Here is a 19,781-nt window from a genome sequence, read left to right as displayed (position 1 = left end):
TAGTATGGTGTTCCTGGAAATGTCAATCCAACCTAAATGCAGTCGCTAACATGTCAGGAAAGGTCTCTTTGCAACAAAACATCCAGCAAAATAACATCAATTAGTTGACATCCTCAGTGACATCTTAATCTGTGCTCTCTGCCCGTTTCAAAAGAGCGACAATTGTCTTGATGCCTAAACAAACAGACATGGGACTGTATGAATTATAACAGATAATTGTGATAAGAGTGTTTTAAATGATACAGTGGGGGAAATAATTATCTGATCCCCAGCTGAATTTGTAAGTTTGCTCAATTACAAAGAAAGGAACAGTCTCTAATTTTTAAGGTTGTTTCATTTTAATGGAGATAAGGCAGAATATCAACCAAAAATCCAGAAAAAAACACATTACATAAAAGTTATAAGTTGATTTGTAACAACCCGGCCAGAATTCTGGCTCTCATAACTCGGTGAAATAACAGAACAGCGAAAAGAGGAGGTTAAAAAAATAATAATAATAAAAAAAAAATAAACTGTACTTGTTTCCCATTGTATCACCATTTAAAAGGTTCAGAGGAGCGACCACGTCTCCTTGGGGTGCGTTCAGTCCCCATCTTCACGACGGCGTGTATCGCAGGCGGGGGTGGCTGGGATCGAGAGACACAAGCAAAAACCCCCTAGTCTACAATATAGTAAAAATATACATTTCATTTGAGTCTGTAACACCCGGTGTCAATTTTGGCCACTTGTAAAAGTTAGCAGTTTTATTCTCTCAGTGATGTTGACGTGGTACAACCTCCTTTCTTTTCACAAGAGCAGCGCTGTAGCTGATACTTGCTCAGAACTGTTTGTTGTAGTGGCAATCAAAGATACGATGTCCCGTGACCGCTATCGGACTGGATAAAGGCAGGACCGTAGAAACAGACAGCTTCTTCATGTCGCTTTCGCTGGTTAATAGACTGTTGTAATGCACCGCAACACAACTCTGCTTGGCCCCATAAAGTAAAATGGGACTTCCACCAGCAGCTAAAGTCACTTCAGTACGTGAGCAATTCGCCAGTCTAGTGTGTAGACCTGACACCACCGTGCTGACGGTGAATGCGCCCAAACTTTTCACCGGGTGTTACAGACAAAAATAAAATGTATGTTTTTATTATATTGTAGAAATAATAATAATAATAGCACCTCATTACTCAAAACACAAATCGTCCAGTCTCGAAACCAGGACATTCGGATTATAAGGCAGCAGTTCTTACCTCTGCACCTTTCAAGAATATGTGTAAACTCCCTAACGATTGACATTTGAGCTTGAGTTTTTAACTCATTGACAGCCACATGGAAATCAAATGCTTTTTCTTCTTCTTTGGTTATTTTCTTTAATAAAAGCGCACGTGTTTATTTGATATTTGGACTAAAGTCTTCACACATTATATACTTCATGTCATTATTAGTATAACATGAAAAAAGTTTCGGCTTTAGGCATATGTTCAACATTTCTTGCATTTCTCGCATTTATTTCCTTTCATCCTACGCTTACCCAGATCTCTGTAGACAACGGAACATTCATGAAATGCACAAATTCCAAATAACGATATACTGTATTATTTACCCTATACAACTCCAGGCACATCACACACAGATAAGGAGCCTTGAGCTGGGAGAACTTTTTGCCCCCGAACTGAACTCCATCAAAGCGGAGGATGGGAAAGCAGGCTGCTTGTACTGATCGACGCATTTACAAAACAAAAGACGCTGATGGTAGAGGTGCGAAGGGATTAAAGGTGGGTCAAGATTATGAGTTATTTCGTAGGCTTCAGGAATTCCAGTGTTAAGTCCTTTATCACAAACTGTAATCTGAGCATCCTGTTTTTGTGGTACCTTGCAGTGTAGCCTCTGTATTTCTATTCATGAAGTCATCCACTGACACACACACACACCCACACCCACACCCATACCCACACACCTGCCTCCTGAAGACTGTTTCTAATCTGTCACACAGGAATTTAGGGCCTTTCTTTACCATAGAGAAGATTCTTCTGTCATAAGCAGTGGAGGTCTTCCTTGGCCTACCAGTCCCTTTGTAATTACTGAGACCACCAGTGTGTTCTTTCTTCTTCATGATATTCCAGAGAGTTGATTTCTGTCAACCTATGGGAGGGGCCAAGGAGGTCGGGTGCAGTGTGAGTTGGGTGGTGGCCGAAGGCGGGGACCTTGGCGGTCCGATCCTCGGCTACAGAAGCTGGCTCTTGGGACGTGGAATGTCACCTCTCTGAAGGGGAAGGAGCCTGAGCTAGTGTGCGAAGTTGAGAGGTTCCGGCTAGATATAGTCGGACTCACCTCGACGCACAGCTTGGACTCTGGAACCAATCTCCTTGAGAGGGGCTGGACTCTGTACCACTCTGGAGTTGCCCCCGGTGAAAGGCGCCGAGCGGGTGTGGGTATACTTATTGCCCCCCGACTTGGAGCCTGTACATTGGGGTTTACCCCGGTGGACGAGAGGGTAGCCTCCCTTCGCCTTCGGGTGGGGGGACGGGTCCTAACTGTTGTTTGTGCGTATGCACCGAACAGCAGTTCGGAGTACCCACCCTTTTTGGAGTCCCTGGAGGGGGTGCTAGAGGGCATGCCTTCTGGGGACTCCCTCGTTCTGCTGGGAGACTTCAATGCTCACGTGGGCAATGACAGTGAGACCTGGAAGGGCGTGATTGGGAGGAATGGCCCCCCCGATCTGAACCCGAGCGGTGTTTTGTTATTGGACTTCTGTGCTCGTCACGGATTGTCCATAACGAACACCATGTTCAAGCATAGGGGTGTTCATATGTGCACTTGGCACCAGGACACCCTAGGCCTGAGTTCGATGATCGACTTTGTGGTCGTGTCGTCTGACTTGCGGCCACATGTCTTGGACACTCGGGTGAAGAGAGGGGCGGAGCTGTCAACTGATCACCACCTGGTGGTGAGTTGGCTTCGATGGTGGGGGAGAATGCCGGTCAGGCGTGGTAGGCCCAAACGTGTTGTGAGGGTCTGCTGGGAACGTCTGGCAGAGCCCCCTGTCAGAAGTAGCTTCAACTCCCACCACCGGCAGAACTTCGACCATGTATCGAGGGAGGTGGAGGACATCGAGTCCGAATGGGCCATGTTCCGTGCCTCTATTGTTGAGGCAGCTGACCGGAGCTGTGGCCGTAAGGTGGTCGGTGCCTGTCGTGGCGGCAATCCCCGAACCCGTTGGTGGACACCGGTGGTGAAGGATGCCGTCAAGCTGAAGAAGGAGTCCTACAGGACCCTTTTGTCCTGTGGGACCCTGGAGGCAGCTGATAGGTACCGGCAGGCCAAGCGGAATGCGGCTTTGGTGGTTGCTGAGGCAAAAACTCAGGCGTGGGAGGAGTTCGGGGAGGCCATGGAGAACGACTTTCGGACGGCTTCGAGGAGATTCTGGTCCACCATCCGGCGTCTCAGGAAGGGGAAGCAGTGCAGTGTCAACACTGTATATGGTGGGGATGGTGCGCTGCTGACCTCGACTCGGGACGTTGTGGGTCGGTGGGGGGGAGTACTTCGAAGACCTCTTCAATCCCATTAACATGCCTTCCAATGAGGAAGCAGAGCCTGGGGACTCAGAGGTGGGCTCCCCCCATCTCTGGGACTGAGGTCACCGAGGTGGTCAAAAAACTCCCTTGGTGGCAGGGCCCCGGGGGTGGATGAGATACGCCCGGAGTTCCTCAAGGCTCTGGATGTTATAGGACTGTCTTGGTTGACACGCCTCTGCAACATCGCATGGACATCAGGGACAGTGCCTCTGGATTGGCAGGACTGGGGTGGTGGTCCCCCTCTTTAAGAAAGGGGACCGGAGGGTGTGTTCCAACTACAGAGGGATCACACTCCTCAGCCTCCCTGGAAAAGTTTATTCAGGGGTCCTGGAGAGGAGGGTCCGTCGGATAGTCGAGCCTCGGATTCAGGAGGAACAGTGTGGTTTTCGTCCTGGTCGCGGAACAGTGGATCAGCTCTATACCCTTAGCAGGGTCCTGGAGGGTGCATGGGAGTTTGCCCAACCAGTCTACATGTGTTTTGTGGACTTGGAAAAGGCATTCGACCGTGTCCCTCGGGGAATCCTGTGGGGGGTACTCCGAGAGTATGGGGTACCGGCCCCCCGATAAGGGCTGTTCGGTCCCTGTACGATCGGTGCCAGAGCTTGGTCCGCATTGCTGGCAGTAAGTCGAACCCGTTTCCAGTGAGAGTTGGACTCCGCCAGGGCTGCCCTTTGTCACCGATTCTGTTCATAACTTTTATGGACAGAATTTCTAGGCGCAGCCAGGGCGTTGAGGGGGTCCGGTTTGGTGGGCTCAGGATTGGGTCACTGCTTTTTGCAGATGATGTTGTCCTGTTTGCTTCATCAGGCCGTGATCTTCAGCTCTCTCTGGATCGGTTTGCAGCCGAGTGTGAAGCGGCTGGAATGAGAATCAGCACCTCCAAATCGAGACCATGGTCCTCAGCCGGAAAAGGGTGGAGTGCCCTCTCAGGGTTGGTAGCGAGATCCTGCTTCAAGTGGAGGAGTTCAAGTATCTCGGGATCTTGTTCACGAGTGAGGGAAAAATGGAGCGTGAGATCGACAGGTGGATCGGTGCGGCATCCGCAGTAATGCGGGCGCTGCATCGGTCTGTCGTGGTGAAAAAGGAGCTGAGCCGCAAGGCGAAGCTCTCAATTTACAGTCGATCTATGTTCCTACCCTCACCTATGGTCATGAACTATGGGTAGTGACCGAAAGAACGAGATTGCGAATACAAGCGGCTGAAATGAGTTTCCTCCGCAGGGTGTCTGGGCTTTCCCTTAAAGATAGGGTGAGAAGCTCAGTCATCCGGGAGGGGCTCAGAGTAGAGCCGCTGCTCCTCCGCATCGAGAGGAGTCAGATGAGGTGGCTCGGGCATCTGATCAGGATGCCTCCTGGACGCCTCCCTGGTGAGGTGTTCCGGGCACGTCCAACCGGGAGGAGGCCCCAGGGAAGACCCAGGACACGTTGGAGGGACTATGTCTCTCGACTGGCCTGGGAACGCCTTGGGATTCTCCCGGAAGAGCTAGAAGAAGTGGCTGGGGAGAGGGAAGTCTGGGCATCTCTGCTCAAGCTGCTGCCCCCGCGACCCGACCTCGGATAAGCGGGAGACAATGGATGGATGGATGATTTCTGTCATCCTAAGGTTTCACTGATGTGTCCAATGGTTTTATTCTTGTTTTTCAGTCTTGTCCTCATGTTGAGCAATGGCAACTCCAGACTCCAAAGGGTACCAGCAAGCCATGAAACCCACCTGAGGAATCACAAACACCTGTGATGCCAACTGTGCCAAACATTATGGTGCCCTGAAATTTGGGGGTTAGGAGGCATGTAGAAAAAATGTTGTGTCATAGAAACGCATACAAATCCCCTTAAATGAAAGCCTGTGATCTGCACTTGAATCATGTCTGAATTGTGTGGTTTTTAATTTTATTAGTATTTCTAATTTTTTTATTTCAAAACTGACTTGGTATTCCAAACCCTTTCACTGTTCTTATAGCCAAATACAGCAAAGAAATGCATTTTGCAAGATAAAAAATAAACTTACAGTATTAACATTGATATTCTTTTTGAGCTTTCAAGATGAGCCATAGCTAATCATAAGAAGAAAGTTACAGCTTAAATGAAGACACTCAAATGTATCTTTTTTTTTTTTTTTTCTTTTGCTGTCCGCAGTTAAGAAATATGGCTCATGGGGATTTTTTCTAAATAAACAAAACATATTTCAGAGCTCTGGAAGGCAAGTGTAATTCATAAGCCAAGTTGCATCAGAATCAAAAACAGTGATGCAAAGGCCATTTGTTAAAATGGAATCGCCTTGCCAGCAGATATTCCTTCTAAACAGGGGATTTCTGCTTTAATTCCTGCCAGTTGCACTGAACTTTTTTCTTTTAATCAAATATTTTCCTTCATTCTTTTCTGTCATGGCCTCAAACCACTCCAAGTGGGGAAAAAATAGTCTGGAGTAATTTATTTTATTCTTTTTACAAGTTTGGGTGTTAATTTCATGCCATTACACAACCACCTCATCCTGCCATACTCTGTTAAACTTTTCAAATATTATTAACACCATACTGAACTCAAACCACATAATGCATTGAGATCTCTGATCGTATTTAGCATACATCAAATAGTGATTCTACATTTTAATTTGACAGCGAAATTTGGAAATAATACCCTGGAAAAGTTGGGAAGGATGGCGACAGTTTCAAAATGCAACTGGAAAAAAAAAAACATTACAGTGTGATCTACTGGCAGAGAAACCCGGCTGTGATGGTGGTGGAACGGTTAATAACTTTTGTCTTTCAAGTTAGGAATCGGGGTTCAAATCACACAAATTGGTCTGAACATTTTTCCAGTCAAGCCATTTCCCCCACTATTCATTATCAAGTCCAATGGATGGGACCACAGTTTCACCAAAGCTATTTATTGTTATTAGAGATGCTCCAGTCGCTCGGCTACAAATGTAAATCAGCTGATTTTCATGAAAAAAAACAAAAGAAAAACAACCCGATTGGTGATCGGTAAATTGACTGATGACAAAAATGAATTTTTCAGCCCCTACTTTTCAAGGCATTATGCTAATTTAGTTGCAGTGCTCCTTCACATGAGACATTATGGTAATTAAGCCAGCACTTCTTTCTTTTTTTTATTTGCAGTAAACTTCCAGTAGTGTAAACAAAACAAATCAAGGCTTGTTTAACAAGGGAACAAAAACAATTATACTATTAACCTTTACATTAAAAAAGTGGAGTAGTAAACTGAGAAAACGGAATCAGAGAAGTGTAGCGTGCGGCCGGGGCTCTTGCCCGGGTGGGACGCCTCCACGCTGGGAGGATGGGGGGAGCAACCGTAGCCAGAGCGTTACCTCCGCCAGGACTCTAGATGGCAACCCCCCTGGATTACAATGGTGCCTCAGAGTCCCGAGGGGCTCCATGGGAGTTGGAATGTGGTGCAGTCCTGTTAGGATCCGCAGGCATCGCCAGGGGGTGCTGCAGCAGGAGTTGCTGAGCCCTTATCGGCAGTTCTTCCACAAACCTGGAAGTGCTGCCGAAAATGAGTAATCAAGCACCTGGAGCACTTACGAGTGCGTTATAAAAGGAGCCAGCAGCCACTACTCAGTGAGCCAGACTTGGAAGGAGGAGCAACAAAGCTTGACCGGAGTAGTGGACAGGAGAAAAGATAAAGAGAAGGAAAAGACTTGTGGTATTGTGCTGTGCTTGTGCTTGAACTGTGTTATACTTGTAGGGAACGGGGAAGGAGTTTCCCACAAGGGAAAAAGAAAAAATAAACCTTGTGTGCCTTGAACTTGTGTCCCACGCTTGTCTGTGTCGGGTTCAGCTGGTGGTGCCAGCCTGGTGGGCCACAGAAGTCATCCTGTACAATTAGACAAATGGCAAGAAAAGCTGGTTTCATTAATTCAGACCTTTCTACTTTGTTCTTTAAATTAAAATGGACATCGTTTGAGTTTGGACAGCGAGCTTGTTTTAAGTACAGTAGCTTACAATTTTAATTGGAGAAAGCAAAGATAAAGACAAATTTGGTATTGCTGCCTAGTTAATAATAGTCTTGTTAGCTTAACAGGAAAATGTGTCTTTTACTTATAAACCTATTAAGCATGTTTATCTTGTGTCTTCTTGATAAACAGCTTACGATAATTTAGTATATTTTTGGTTTCTTAAAAGCTTTGTACTGTGTTAATTATTTATTGCTGTGTAGCATACAGTATAAATTTTGGTAAGAAACAAGTATTGCATTAGTAAAATGATAATCCATATTTATAATTTTATCTCAAGATTTAGGACTCTAGTTGTTACACTGAAAACAAACACACCTGTATAAATATAGTACAGTGATCCCTCGCTATATCGCGCTTCGCCTTTCGCGGCTTCACTCTATCGCGGATTTTATATGTAAGCATATTTAAATATATATCGCGGATTTTTCGCTGCTTCGCGGGTTTCTGAGGACAATGGGTCTTTTAACTTCTGGTACATGCTTCCTCGGTTGGTTTGCCCAGTTGATTTCATACAAGGGACGCTATTGGCAGATGGCTGAGAAGCTACCCAGCTTACTTTTCTTTCTCTCTCTCTTGCGCTGACTATCTGTAATCCTGACGTAGGGGGTGTGAGCAGGGGGTCTGTTCGCACACCTAGACGATACGGACGCACGTATAAAAATGCTGAAAGATTATCTTCACGTTGCTACCTTCTGTGTGCAGCTTTTAAGTATGCTGCACGGTGCTTCGCATACTTAAAAGCTCAAAGGGCACGTATTGATTTTTGACTTTGTTTCTCTCTCTCTTTCTCTGCTCCTGACGGAGGGGGTGTGAGCTGCCGCCTTCAACAGCTTTGTACCGGAGGTGCTTCGCATACTTAAAAGCCAAACAGCACTCTTGATTTGTTTGCTTTACTCTCTGTTTCCTTTGAAGAGGAAGATATGTTTGCATTCTTTTAATTGTGAGACAGAACTGTCATCTCTGTCTTGTCAAGGAACACAGTTTAAACTTTTGAAAAAGAGACAAATGTGTGTATGCAGTGTTTGAATAACGTTCCTGTCTCTCTACAACCTCCTGTGTTTCTGCGCAAATCTGTGACCCAAGCATGACAATATAAAAATAACCATATAAACATATGGTTTCTACTTCGCGGATTTTCTTATTTCGCGGGTGGCTCTGGAACGCAACCCCCGCGATGGAGGAGGGATTACTGTAAATGTATTCTTTAACAGTAAAAAATGCTGTACAGTAGTTCAATTAATGATTAAAACCTACAAGTGCAGGTATATTTATATTTAGGCAGCATTTAATTTCTAATAAAAAAAAATGGATTGTCTGAATATATACAGTAAAACCTTGATTATCTGTTACTCGATTAGCCGTCAGGGAAAAAAAAAAAAGCGCAGACGCCAGCACCTACCTATTACTGTACTACTACTGCCATGTAGTACTCTGCGAGCTCTATACATTGAAACAACTCTCCCTTCTGCTAGCATGTAGTCTTCTTCCCCAGCAGCATGTGTCAGGTCGCATTTTGAATTCACAGTGTCAGTTACGTACCATCAGCTTTGATGGCATTTTGAATTTTTTCTCTTTTCTTCTAATTAATCGACTATACATTGTTATGGCTGATAAACGTAAGCGTGTGGTGTTGGAATTGTCACAAAAAACTGAAATTACTAAACGTTTACAAAACGGCAAAAGTGCTTCTGGTATTTCTTCAGTTTACGGAATAGGAAGAACAACAGTGAACGATATAAATGCCGACAAAATTGAAAAACATGTTGAAGATGGAAACCACTGATGGTAATGTTATTCTGTATTAATGTTAATGTTCTCCTGTATTGTAATTTTCTTTTAAAATTCTGTTATGTTTTGTTAATGTATTGTGACGTGCAGGCAGTTTGTGATGCGCTGTTGGGGAGCAGAAAGTTTGTAATGAATGCTGCAAGTGATGGCACTGGGTGAAGGACTTCTTTTCTGTGAGGGGTGGACATGCCTGTTAGGAGATAAGTCACAGGAGATGTTAGGAGAAGAGGAAGGTGCAGCAGAAGGAAGTTTTGAATAGAGAGTCAGGAGACAATAAGCAGGAGTGTTTGTGGTAGAGAGAAAAAAGAAATGCGAGTGGCAGGAAATAAACTGATGATTGGTAGGGAAAGCTTTCTTTTATTGTTTTGGAGGTGTACCCCATTACCCAGATAAAGGAGTATAAGACAGGGCACTGTTTGTTTCGGAATGAAGACTCCAAGTAAAAGGCAGAAAACTCCAGTACCTGGAGTTGTGTTTCCTTATTACACTGGTTGTTACGATATTATATGAATTAATTAATTTTGTTAACACTATATTAAATTTTGTTTTGTAAATAAATATGACTATTCACTAATCCACAGTATATTATTTTTAAAGTAGCTGTTGTGTTATCCATCTTTTCTCTTATCCGTCAAGGCCTTGGTTGTGTCGACCCCTGATGGATATTCAAAGTTTTACTGTATATGTATATATTTTTTTTTTTTGGTTGTTAGAGAAATGATGAAAACTGCTTTTTCTTAATAAGCCTCATTTCAGTTAGGTACATAACAGAAAAAAATTAAGCAATATGACAACTTGCAATTGTGAGAAGCATTTTGTTTTCTTTTATGCCATACTAGCTGTCCCCAGCGGCTCTGCCCGCATAGTAGTGAAACAGGACAAACTTTAAAAATCAATAAAAAAAATTAAAAAAAATAATAATTTGCACTGAGAAGAATTTATATTTAGATAGCTTTCGCATTCCAAGGGCCTCTTGATATACAATATTGCTATCAGGGGTGAGAATGTAGCTGTGATCTCTTTGCCAAAAATTTAAAAAGTTGGCAAGGTATCTCTAGCCCAGTGGTGCCCAACCTTTCATAATATGGGGGCCAAACTTGACTTTGCTGTGAATTTCGTGGGCCAAAACGTATGCGAAAATTAAATATGGATATTTAAAATTATTCTAGTTACCGAAACGTGAGAAAAGAAAAGAAATGAAAAATCAATAATTGGTGGGCTCACCATCCGATGCTTATTTTATTAGTGCGATGTCTGCAGTTGTTTTTCAGAAACCAGTTTCGGAATGTTTGGGTCAAGATTTGTCACTGATCCTTAGCACAGAATGAAGATGATCGTCTGTAATGTGAGAACGTGACCCGGTTTTTGCTCACTTCATCACGGAGAAAGTTTGTTCACAAACGTATGTGCTCGCAAACGCCGTGGTCATTTTCAGTCCTTCCTTTCGCAAATTTGGAAAGTTCACTGGTAACAGTTCAGCATAAAACTCTGCTAGAGATTTTTCTCTAAATTTATCCTTCAGAGACGTATTGCATTGTAACTCGATCAGTTCCAGTTGTAAATCAGTTGGCGCAGTGGGAACGTCAACTGAAAATGGATTTTCAAACAAACGGATTTCACTCCCTAGGTCATGGAAATCTGCAAACCTCTCCTCAAAATTTTCACTCAGCAGCTTCAGAAGTTGGACCATTCTTCTTTTTGGGAAGTGAACGTTCATCTGTGCCTGTCGTAGTGCAGTACACGTCGGCAAATGCACCAATTGCTCCCTTTCAGCGTGCTGCATGAAAAGTCTCAATTTAGCTTGAAATGCACTCATATCTGCATACACATGGCAGATAAGCTTGTTTTTTCCTTGCAGTTTTATATTGAGTTCGTTCAAATATTGCGTTAAAATAGCAGAAAATTGCTAAATCCCATAGCCACGAGGGATCGCTAAGCTCAGGAAGTTGCTTTGATTTTTCAGTCATGAAGATATCTATCTCGTGCCGCAGGTCAAAAAACCGTTTTAACACTTTGCCTCGACTCAACCAACAAACTTCACAGTGATATACGACGTCATTATACTCAGATTCAATTTTGTTAAGAAATTCTCTGAAAGTCCTGTGATTAAGCGCGTATGATCTTATGAAGTTCACAGTTTTAACAACGACCTTCATAACATGTTTTAAGTTCAATTGCTTTCCACAGAGATTCTGCTGGTGAATTATGCAGTGGAGCTGTAATGGTCAAGAACCATTTGATGCGAGCACTTTTTGACTTATTCTGGAAGCCAACCCATTGTGCTGTCCAACCATGCTTTTTGCACCATCCGTAGTCACTCCTACAAGTTTACTCCAGTCAAGCCCAAGGTCGTCGATCAATTGTGATACTTCTCGGAACAAGTCTTCCCCAGTAGTTGTTCCACTCATACTTTTCATTGCCGCCAACTCCTCAGTAATTTGAAAAGTAGTGTTTATACCACGATTAAACACCAACAATTGAGCAGTGTTTGTCACATCTGTGAATTCATCAGCAGCAATTGAAAACATTTCAAATTGACCCGCCTTCATCTTCAGTTGCAGCAGAAGATCGCTTCCCAAATCTTCAACTCGTCTTGTAATTGCCATTCGAGACAAACTAACAGTCTCAATTGCACTCTTTTTCTCCGGGCACAGTTCTTCTAGAATGCACTTTTTCACACATTCACCTTCAGAAAATGGTTTGGCTTCCTTACTCAATGTGTGAGCAACCCGAAAACTCGCTCGAACTGCTGCTTCGTTTTCTTTTCTTCTTTTATTAAAAAGTTTTGTTAATCCACCAACCTCTTCACGCAAAATGGCAATCTTCTCTTCACGCGGCAAACCAACACATTGCTCATACTTTGTTTTGTGTTTAGTTTCATAGTGTCTTTTAATATTGTGCTCCTTGAATACTGCAACAGTCTCCTTGCAGATGAGACACAGTGGTTTCTCATCTTGTTGTACAAAAAAATACAAATTTGTCCACTTCTCCTGAAAATTTCTGCACTCCGAGTCAACCTTTCGTTTCTTCCTTTCTGGCATTTTCCACGGCTACACCGACAGCACCATCTGCTCAAATCAAATGCCGAAGGCAAACTGTCTGACACAGGAAAATATCGCAATTACAATGACCTGTAGTAATTCTTGTAAGGCGCGGGGGGACGCCACACATGTTACGACGCGAGTTTCTGCTCCATTCCTCAACGACGTTGAATCAATGTGGTTGGTCATTATTCGAAGTTAGGAGGGGCATGGGGTGGGGGAAGACATACCAGACCCCATTAGCACCACAGATAAGAAAGAATTAACAAAATTTGTTCGTCTGGCTTCTGAAAACAGTTAGGGTTAAGTAAAGAGCGACCCTCCAGCGCCATCAGGGATCGTCTCCGACTGAAAGTTATTCTAATATTAGCGTACAGTCATAAATCACTAAATAACTATGTGAATATAGGAATAAAAGAGCGGGCCATATATAACACCTTCACGGGCCGGATATGGCCCGGGGGCCATAGGTTGGGCATCACTGCTCTAGCCAATAAGAAGGTAGGTTCGCTCCAACATCAAATGTTGCCACTGTATCTGATGGTGCTCAGCTCTGACGGGAGAGCATCCCCCAAGTGGGGAGAAGAGCATGTGGCCGTGATATCTCTGCAAATGAGCTAGTACCCTATAAAACACACATAGCTCTGATCTCTCTCTCAAAAACTTTAAACGTTACTCCTTAACAATCTCTAGATGATAATGTCTGCTGAACAAACAGGTATCGCCAGCTAAGTGGAGGCAGGATAAGCTCCAACACGTTGCGAGAGGCAGAGCGACTCGAACAGAGGCTGGCACGTGAGTCCGGCTCCCTACTCCCAAGGCCCCGCCTCCTGTCTCCTGGATTCGCGCAAATAAATCGGTGCCACAACTGATCTATAATACTTAGCTAGATGAGAGAAGTAATAAAATCAACTGGAATGTCCAAGCAAATTATAGAAAAAAAACCTGATCTAAATCAGTTAAGTAGCTCTCTTGTGAAAAAGCAGACAGACATACAGACAGACAGACGGACGGACATTGGATTTATATATATTCTGGTAACAAAAAAACAAATACATCAAGCATCAATTTGACTAAACATATTTACAATACACAAGAAAATTATCACTGGCGTCATGCTTATTTTTATATTCAAAGTGGCCAAAGATGGCGTTTAACTTTTTTCACGCAGTTTAATAACGTTGGAATGTTTGGCCAAAGTGGAGTTCCAGAAGATTACTTGTCCAGGCAAATGTGGATATTTTTTACGAAATCAGGTTTCTGCCTCTGCCGGGTTATTCATCTTAATCCAGTTACGTGAGTGCATGTAAACATGCTCAGTAACTTAAAGGAGTGGATGGATGAAAACTACTGGCCTCTGAATACAAAGAACGAAATATTATTTATTGGGGGGAATGATGAGACCACAGCAACATTCTGTCACTTTTTTTTTTTTGTTTTTAACTTAATTGGAATAACCATTAGTGTTACTGAGTCAACACACAATGCATGAGTCATTTTTGATACTAGCATGCCTTTTCAAAGACACATTACAAAACTGTCCAAGAAGTGGTTTCCTCCATCTTAAAAAAAATGGAAAATTAGACGTTTGTTAAATATGCAGGATGCTGAGAAATTAATTCAGGCATTTGTTTTAGGATTGACTACTGCAATGCGTTATTCACTGCCGATTGAAATCGTTCTTTATGCAATTTTCAGTAAATTCAAAATGCTGATACAAGAATTATTACAAGAGCTACAAAGTAGAAATACATAGTGTGGAGGACGGATGGGGCCCTTGCCTGGCCAGTACACCACTTCTTTATATGTTCTGGGGGAAAAGGAAGGGACTTCCGTCCAGGGATGCTAGATGGCAGCCCCCCTTGGTGGCAGTGGTAACTCGGATTACCACAGGGCTCCATGGGAGATGGAATTCTCTACAACCCTGTTGGGACGCGGGGGTGCCGCCAGAGGGCGCTGCAGTGGTTCCTGAGCCCATGTGGGCGGCTCTTCCACCACACCCGGAAATGCAACCGAAAATAGGTTGTCAAACACCTCGAGCACTTCTGGTTGGGCTATAAAAGAAGCCAGCAGCCACCACTCCGGGAGCCAGAGTCAGGTGGTAATGGATGAAGCTTGCCAGGGAGGGGTGGTGGGGAAAAAAGAAAGAGAAAGACAAGAAGAATTGTGTGGGCTTGTGCTTATTGGAACTGTGTTGTGCCTGTGAGAACGGGGAAGGCATTGCCCACAATAGCCACAGTTCACAAGTCCTTCATCTGGCTTCCAATTAAGCTTAGTGCTAACTTCAAAATCCTCCTTCTTATATATAAATCCTTAATTAGCCAAGGCCCTGTTTACCTATATAAATTCATCATTACTTACAAACTAGAGAGTGCATTAGAATCTCGGGATGCTAGACTACTTATGAGTACAAGGATTAATAAAATAACAGTGCAAGATCAAGATTTTAATTACTGCACCTCAGAATTTGAAATAATCCACCTGCCAATATAAGTCTCAGCTTTTAAAATCAGGCTGAAGACTTACTTCAGTCTAGCACACCCTGCCTAGAGCTGCTGATTAATTGTACATAATGCATCTTTGTTTGTTAGTCACTTCTACAAAAATATAAGTAACAATAATTATGGACCGACTAACCCTCCTCTATTCTATTTCACTTCTCTCTTTCACTGTTCTACTGCCAAGCTGTTCTCCTATCGATGTAAAAGTCATTTCACATCTTGAGAGCCTAGGAATCAACAAATGGAAATATGAAATGGCCCAGCATTGAGTCTACTGTAGAATGCCCAGGAGGGGTTGGGCGCCTAATTCGGTGAGGTCACCTGGACTCTGTCTTTGCCTGTTCTGACCATGGACCCACCCCAACCCCATATTCTATCTATCTATCTATCTATTGTCTCCAGGGATACTGCTGTATGGAGTTTGTTTTTCTCTCCTCTGTTGTCAACTGGTAATAGTGCCCCAGTCTAATTAATGGTCAGATATGTAAGGCTTCTAATTACTTTAATCAGTTTCAAACTACTTTGTCTTCCTGTGTGTTTACCTTTATGTGTACTCATTCTGTATTTAGGAATTTGAAAAATTTACAATTGCCTTTTACCTGAGAACTTGTCACAGCACTCGGCGCCATTACTCAGTGAAGGGTGCTACACAAAGTTAAATATTTGAATTGAAAGTGAAAATAAAATTGTTTACTTCATATAATAACGCAGTGTTTAGTGCTAATTCATTGCAGCTTCTGGACACTGGGTGTGACTCATAAGCTATACACAGTATGATGTTTACACGTTCTTCTCAGGTCTATGTGGGTTTTACACCCACATGGTCAACAAACATTACAGCGATTCTGATGAGAATAGGCCATTCAGACCGATTCTACAAAATACCATTATGTTGACATCTGAAACAAAGTTCTTGGTTCCCCAAAAACCTGAACTGCATTAAGAAGATTTCATGTTAAAATAATGGATAGACATAATAACTAACATTCATGCATAACATGCAGGGATCATGCCTGCCTGTTTCTTGGTGTTGAAAGAAATGTCTACAACTTAATATCAGCAAAATCAAAGATGTTGGTGGAGGTTGAATTTTTCTGTAAGTTTGAATTGATTGTATGGAATGTTATCTGCTTGTAATAAAATAAAATACAATAAGATAGATAGATAGATAGATAGATAGATAGATAGATAGATAGATAGATAGATAGATAGATAGATAGATAGATAGATAGATAGATAGATAGATAGATAGATAGATAAGAGAAGTAAACAAGTGGAAATCACTATATAGTAGACAGATAGATATGGATATGAGAGGCAATATATAATAAATAGAAAGCTAGATATGATAGGCAATGTGTAAGGAACATGCACACACACACACAATATATATATATATATATATATATATTATATATACACACACACTAGGGGGCTTCGCTCGCCAACCCCCGTGTTTGGTTTTCCGGATACACACTTTTAAGATTTTTTTTTCTTTGAATTGTTGCTATTTAATTAGTTTCACTTTTATTTCTGAACTTCTGTAAAAACAATATTTGTAATCTTGCGAGTCCCAATATGCTGAGACTTTTTAATGAGGTCAGGATAGGTTTCTCTGTTTGGAATTTCAGCATAGAAAAAACGATCGACATCATCAGCAGTTAATATTTTTTTTTTTTACAAAGTAACAAAGTAAGTAGAGTTCTGCATTGGACTCCTGTCTGTAAAGTCGTGCTATTTTCCTCTCACAGTTCCAAAAGTACGTGGGTTTACCAAGGTGATACCCCAGCTTTTGTCTACGTTTTTGTACAAGGGCTAGACAGAACGTTTTTGACTTCTGGGGTAAATTTAGGTTTTTAAATAAGCAGACAGATAAATATATACACATTAACAAAGTAACCAATAAATGCAGGTGCGGTAAACTCCGTTTTTGAAATTCTCAAGATTCTTTATTTGTCACATGCATAGTTATACAGGACAACACGCAGTGAAATGCATCCTGATTCGCTTATCAAAAAGTTAGAAGAATATCAGTTAGATTAACAAAAAGTCATAGATTGAAAGATAACAGTATAGTAAAACATAATAAGTAAAATTATGTGAATAAAGTAGAATTAAGTGCTAAGGTGCAATAGTGTAGTAATTATTGTGCAAAACCAAAGTTAGACTGGTGCATAGTTAAATGAGGCAGTTTGTTTGTTTGCGCTACTGCGATCTTTACTTTCTTTTTTTATATTTTGTAATTTTCCTACTTTCAGATCCTTTAACTTTCTCCACATGTGTATAGCGCCAACATTTTTTTTTTTTTTTTTTTTTTTTGAGCCTTTCTAATTTCCCTGGTTTCATAGTCTCTAACCTGCTCTGCATGTGTTTAGCGCCAACGTTTGTAAACGTCTTTATGAAGTTCTACTTTGTCTTTTACTCACTGTCATTTAATTCTGAGCTGGATTGGACATGCTTTTTTTTAAATTCCACTTGTTCCGGGCTGATAATTACTTTCCTTATTTTCTGAATTTGCACCTCGATTATTCTTTTTTGCTCTTTTTTCTGTCCAACGCATTTGAGTCTCTTTTCTCCGTGCTGCTTTCTTCTTCGCTTATATGTCGACATTTAATTTATAACATACTGTCCTTATACGCTTTATATGCGCAGAGAGCCCTATTATTTTATTTTTTTCATTATATAAAGTTATTGTCTGTTTTTACCTGCATTATTATCAATCTTTAATTTAATATTGTTTTTTTGTATTAGTAAGGTGCTGCTGGAGTATGTGAATTTCCCCTTGGGATTAATAAAGTATCTATCTATCTATCTATCTATCTGTGTGTGCTCAAATCCTTCACAAGACTGAATGTTTTGCTGCCTATTGTCCTATTTGATAGATTGTAAGTAGGGTGTGTCTTTGGTCTCATGGGTCTTTAAAATGTCTCCCGAGAAGATCACGTATCGTAGACTTGCTTTTTGCTTTCCAGGACAGGATTTCTTTTTATAATAGATAGATAGATATGAAAGATACTCGATATATATGAATGGCAGTGTGTAAGAAACACATAGATCAGAAAGGCAATTTACGGTATACGATAGATAGATAGATGAGAGGTACTTTATAAGTGTTCTGAACAACACGGCACATCTTCCCTATGACACGCCAACACTGAGGACTTTCAGCCAATGGATCATTCACCGGAAAAGTGTCAAGAAATGCGACTGGGGCTCCTTTATACCAACAGCAATACACCTGTATAGCACTCAATGAAACTGGGACTCCGGAGTCAGAAGTCATCTTTCTTTTTAATGTTCTTCCTTTCCAGTCATTCTGGTGCGTGTTCACAATATAGTGTAAAGCAAAACTTCCATCCCAAGGACAAATAATAAAGTTATATCTATGCCTCCATGACAGGGAGGATGGAATGGGAAAAATCAGATTCCTGCTCTGTGTACTCCATTACTCTGTCACAGAAAGGGTAATTTCCAAAAATGAATGGCTACAGAAGCATACACCTCTGCTTAATATTGTGGAATTGCAGATTTCCATATCTCAACCTACACTTTCCAAACTCATTTATTTATTTTATTCCCAATTTAAGAGGCTTGGCAGCTGCGTTTGGTGCACTTCAGGAACAGCACTGGGCTGGGCATCACAGTCACCACAACACATACATACGTTTTACTGCTCTGGGTACTCCATTACTCTGTCACAGAAAGGGCAATTACAAAACATTAATTGTATAAAGAAGTATACACTAGTGTTTATATTGTGGAGGTGCAGATTTTCACATCTGACCCCGTTTATTTATCTTCCCCATTTAAGAGGCTTGGAACAGCAAAGTCACTACAACACATACATACGTTTCACTGTTCTGGCTACTCCATTACTCTGTCACAGAAAGGACAATTTCCAAAAATGAAAGAATATATAAACATGCACGATTTCTGCATCTAACCATCCATTATCTGAAACTATTTAATTATTTACTTAATATCAGAGGCTTATAGACTGATTTGGGTGCAAAGCAGGTACAGCAATGAGCTGGACGCCATAGTCGCCACATTTAAACATCCCCGATTCGCACCGATGTGGTTTCTTGACCTGGATTTGTATTCTTTCTTTGATAAAACCTGACACTGCAACGCACCAATTTGACTCGATTGGTTTTAAATTGTGGGACAGCGCACTTGCCAGCCTTACTCTTTTCGAAAGTGTCTGTCAATTTAGGAAAGTACTCGAGAGGAGGTACGGTAGTAGAAAAGTGTTCCCTATCCACAGCTGCCATTTCCCCCACCACGCTACAATGCAATGTTTGACAGCTGTCTCGTAAATTTCACCATCCTTTTGACTTCGACAAGGCCGCCCACCGACTCGTAAATAAAACAAAAAAACCCTGGTGTTATTCCTCCAGACCCCTTATTATTTAGGAATGCGCAGAATTCACGCTTACGTTAAAACTGCAGTGTAATAAAAACAGATAAATACACCGAAATGAATTGGAAGATTCGTTATGACATTTCAAAAAGGTTCAAGTACTCACTTCTTTCTCATCTTCCTGTATCCCGATTGCATGTAAGATCCACGAAGACTAGAGGGGGGACGAGGATCAAAACACGAAAGAACAGAATAATAAGAGTAAAAAAAAGAAAAAATCTTTGGTCGAGTTGTTACAAGAGCGGCTGTTTCCTGAGACACCCCCTCCAACGCCGCTAAGCCGATTTCAGTTCCGAGTTCCTTCACACGACTCTCGCGTTCCTCGTCGAGCAGATGTCGCGGCACACCATGTGCTGCACACTCGGCCACCAGCAAAAAAAAACAGTTCCTTACGGAAACACTCAAACATTAGTGCAGGCGAGTCAGAATCTGAAAAAAAAATACGAATGCCGGTTGACTTTGGGTCTTGTTTTCCTACAACACGATACTGTGT

At 42.0% G+C, this 19,781-nt stretch overlaps 1 protein-coding gene across 1 annotated transcript in view; it reads right to left on the bottom strand.

Moving 5' to 3' along the window:
- abhd13 (abhydrolase domain containing 13) overlaps positions 1-19,779 on the bottom strand; it is a 35,729-nt gene extending 15,950 nt beyond the window's left edge. The window contains exon 1 of the mRNA XM_051926363.1: positions 19,395-19,779. The gene's annotated coding sequence lies outside the window, so the exon portion shown is untranslated. The remainder of the gene's footprint in view (positions 1-19,394) is intronic.
- Positions 19,780-19,781: the final 2 nt, after the last annotated feature.

This window comes from Erpetoichthys calabaricus, chromosome 4, assembly GCF_900747795.2.
Source record: "Erpetoichthys calabaricus chromosome 4, fErpCal1.3, whole genome shotgun sequence".
NCBI lineage: Eukaryota > Metazoa > Chordata > Cladistia > Polypteriformes > Polypteridae > Erpetoichthys > Erpetoichthys calabaricus.
This window is presented reverse-complemented; position numbering and strand designations above follow the sequence as displayed.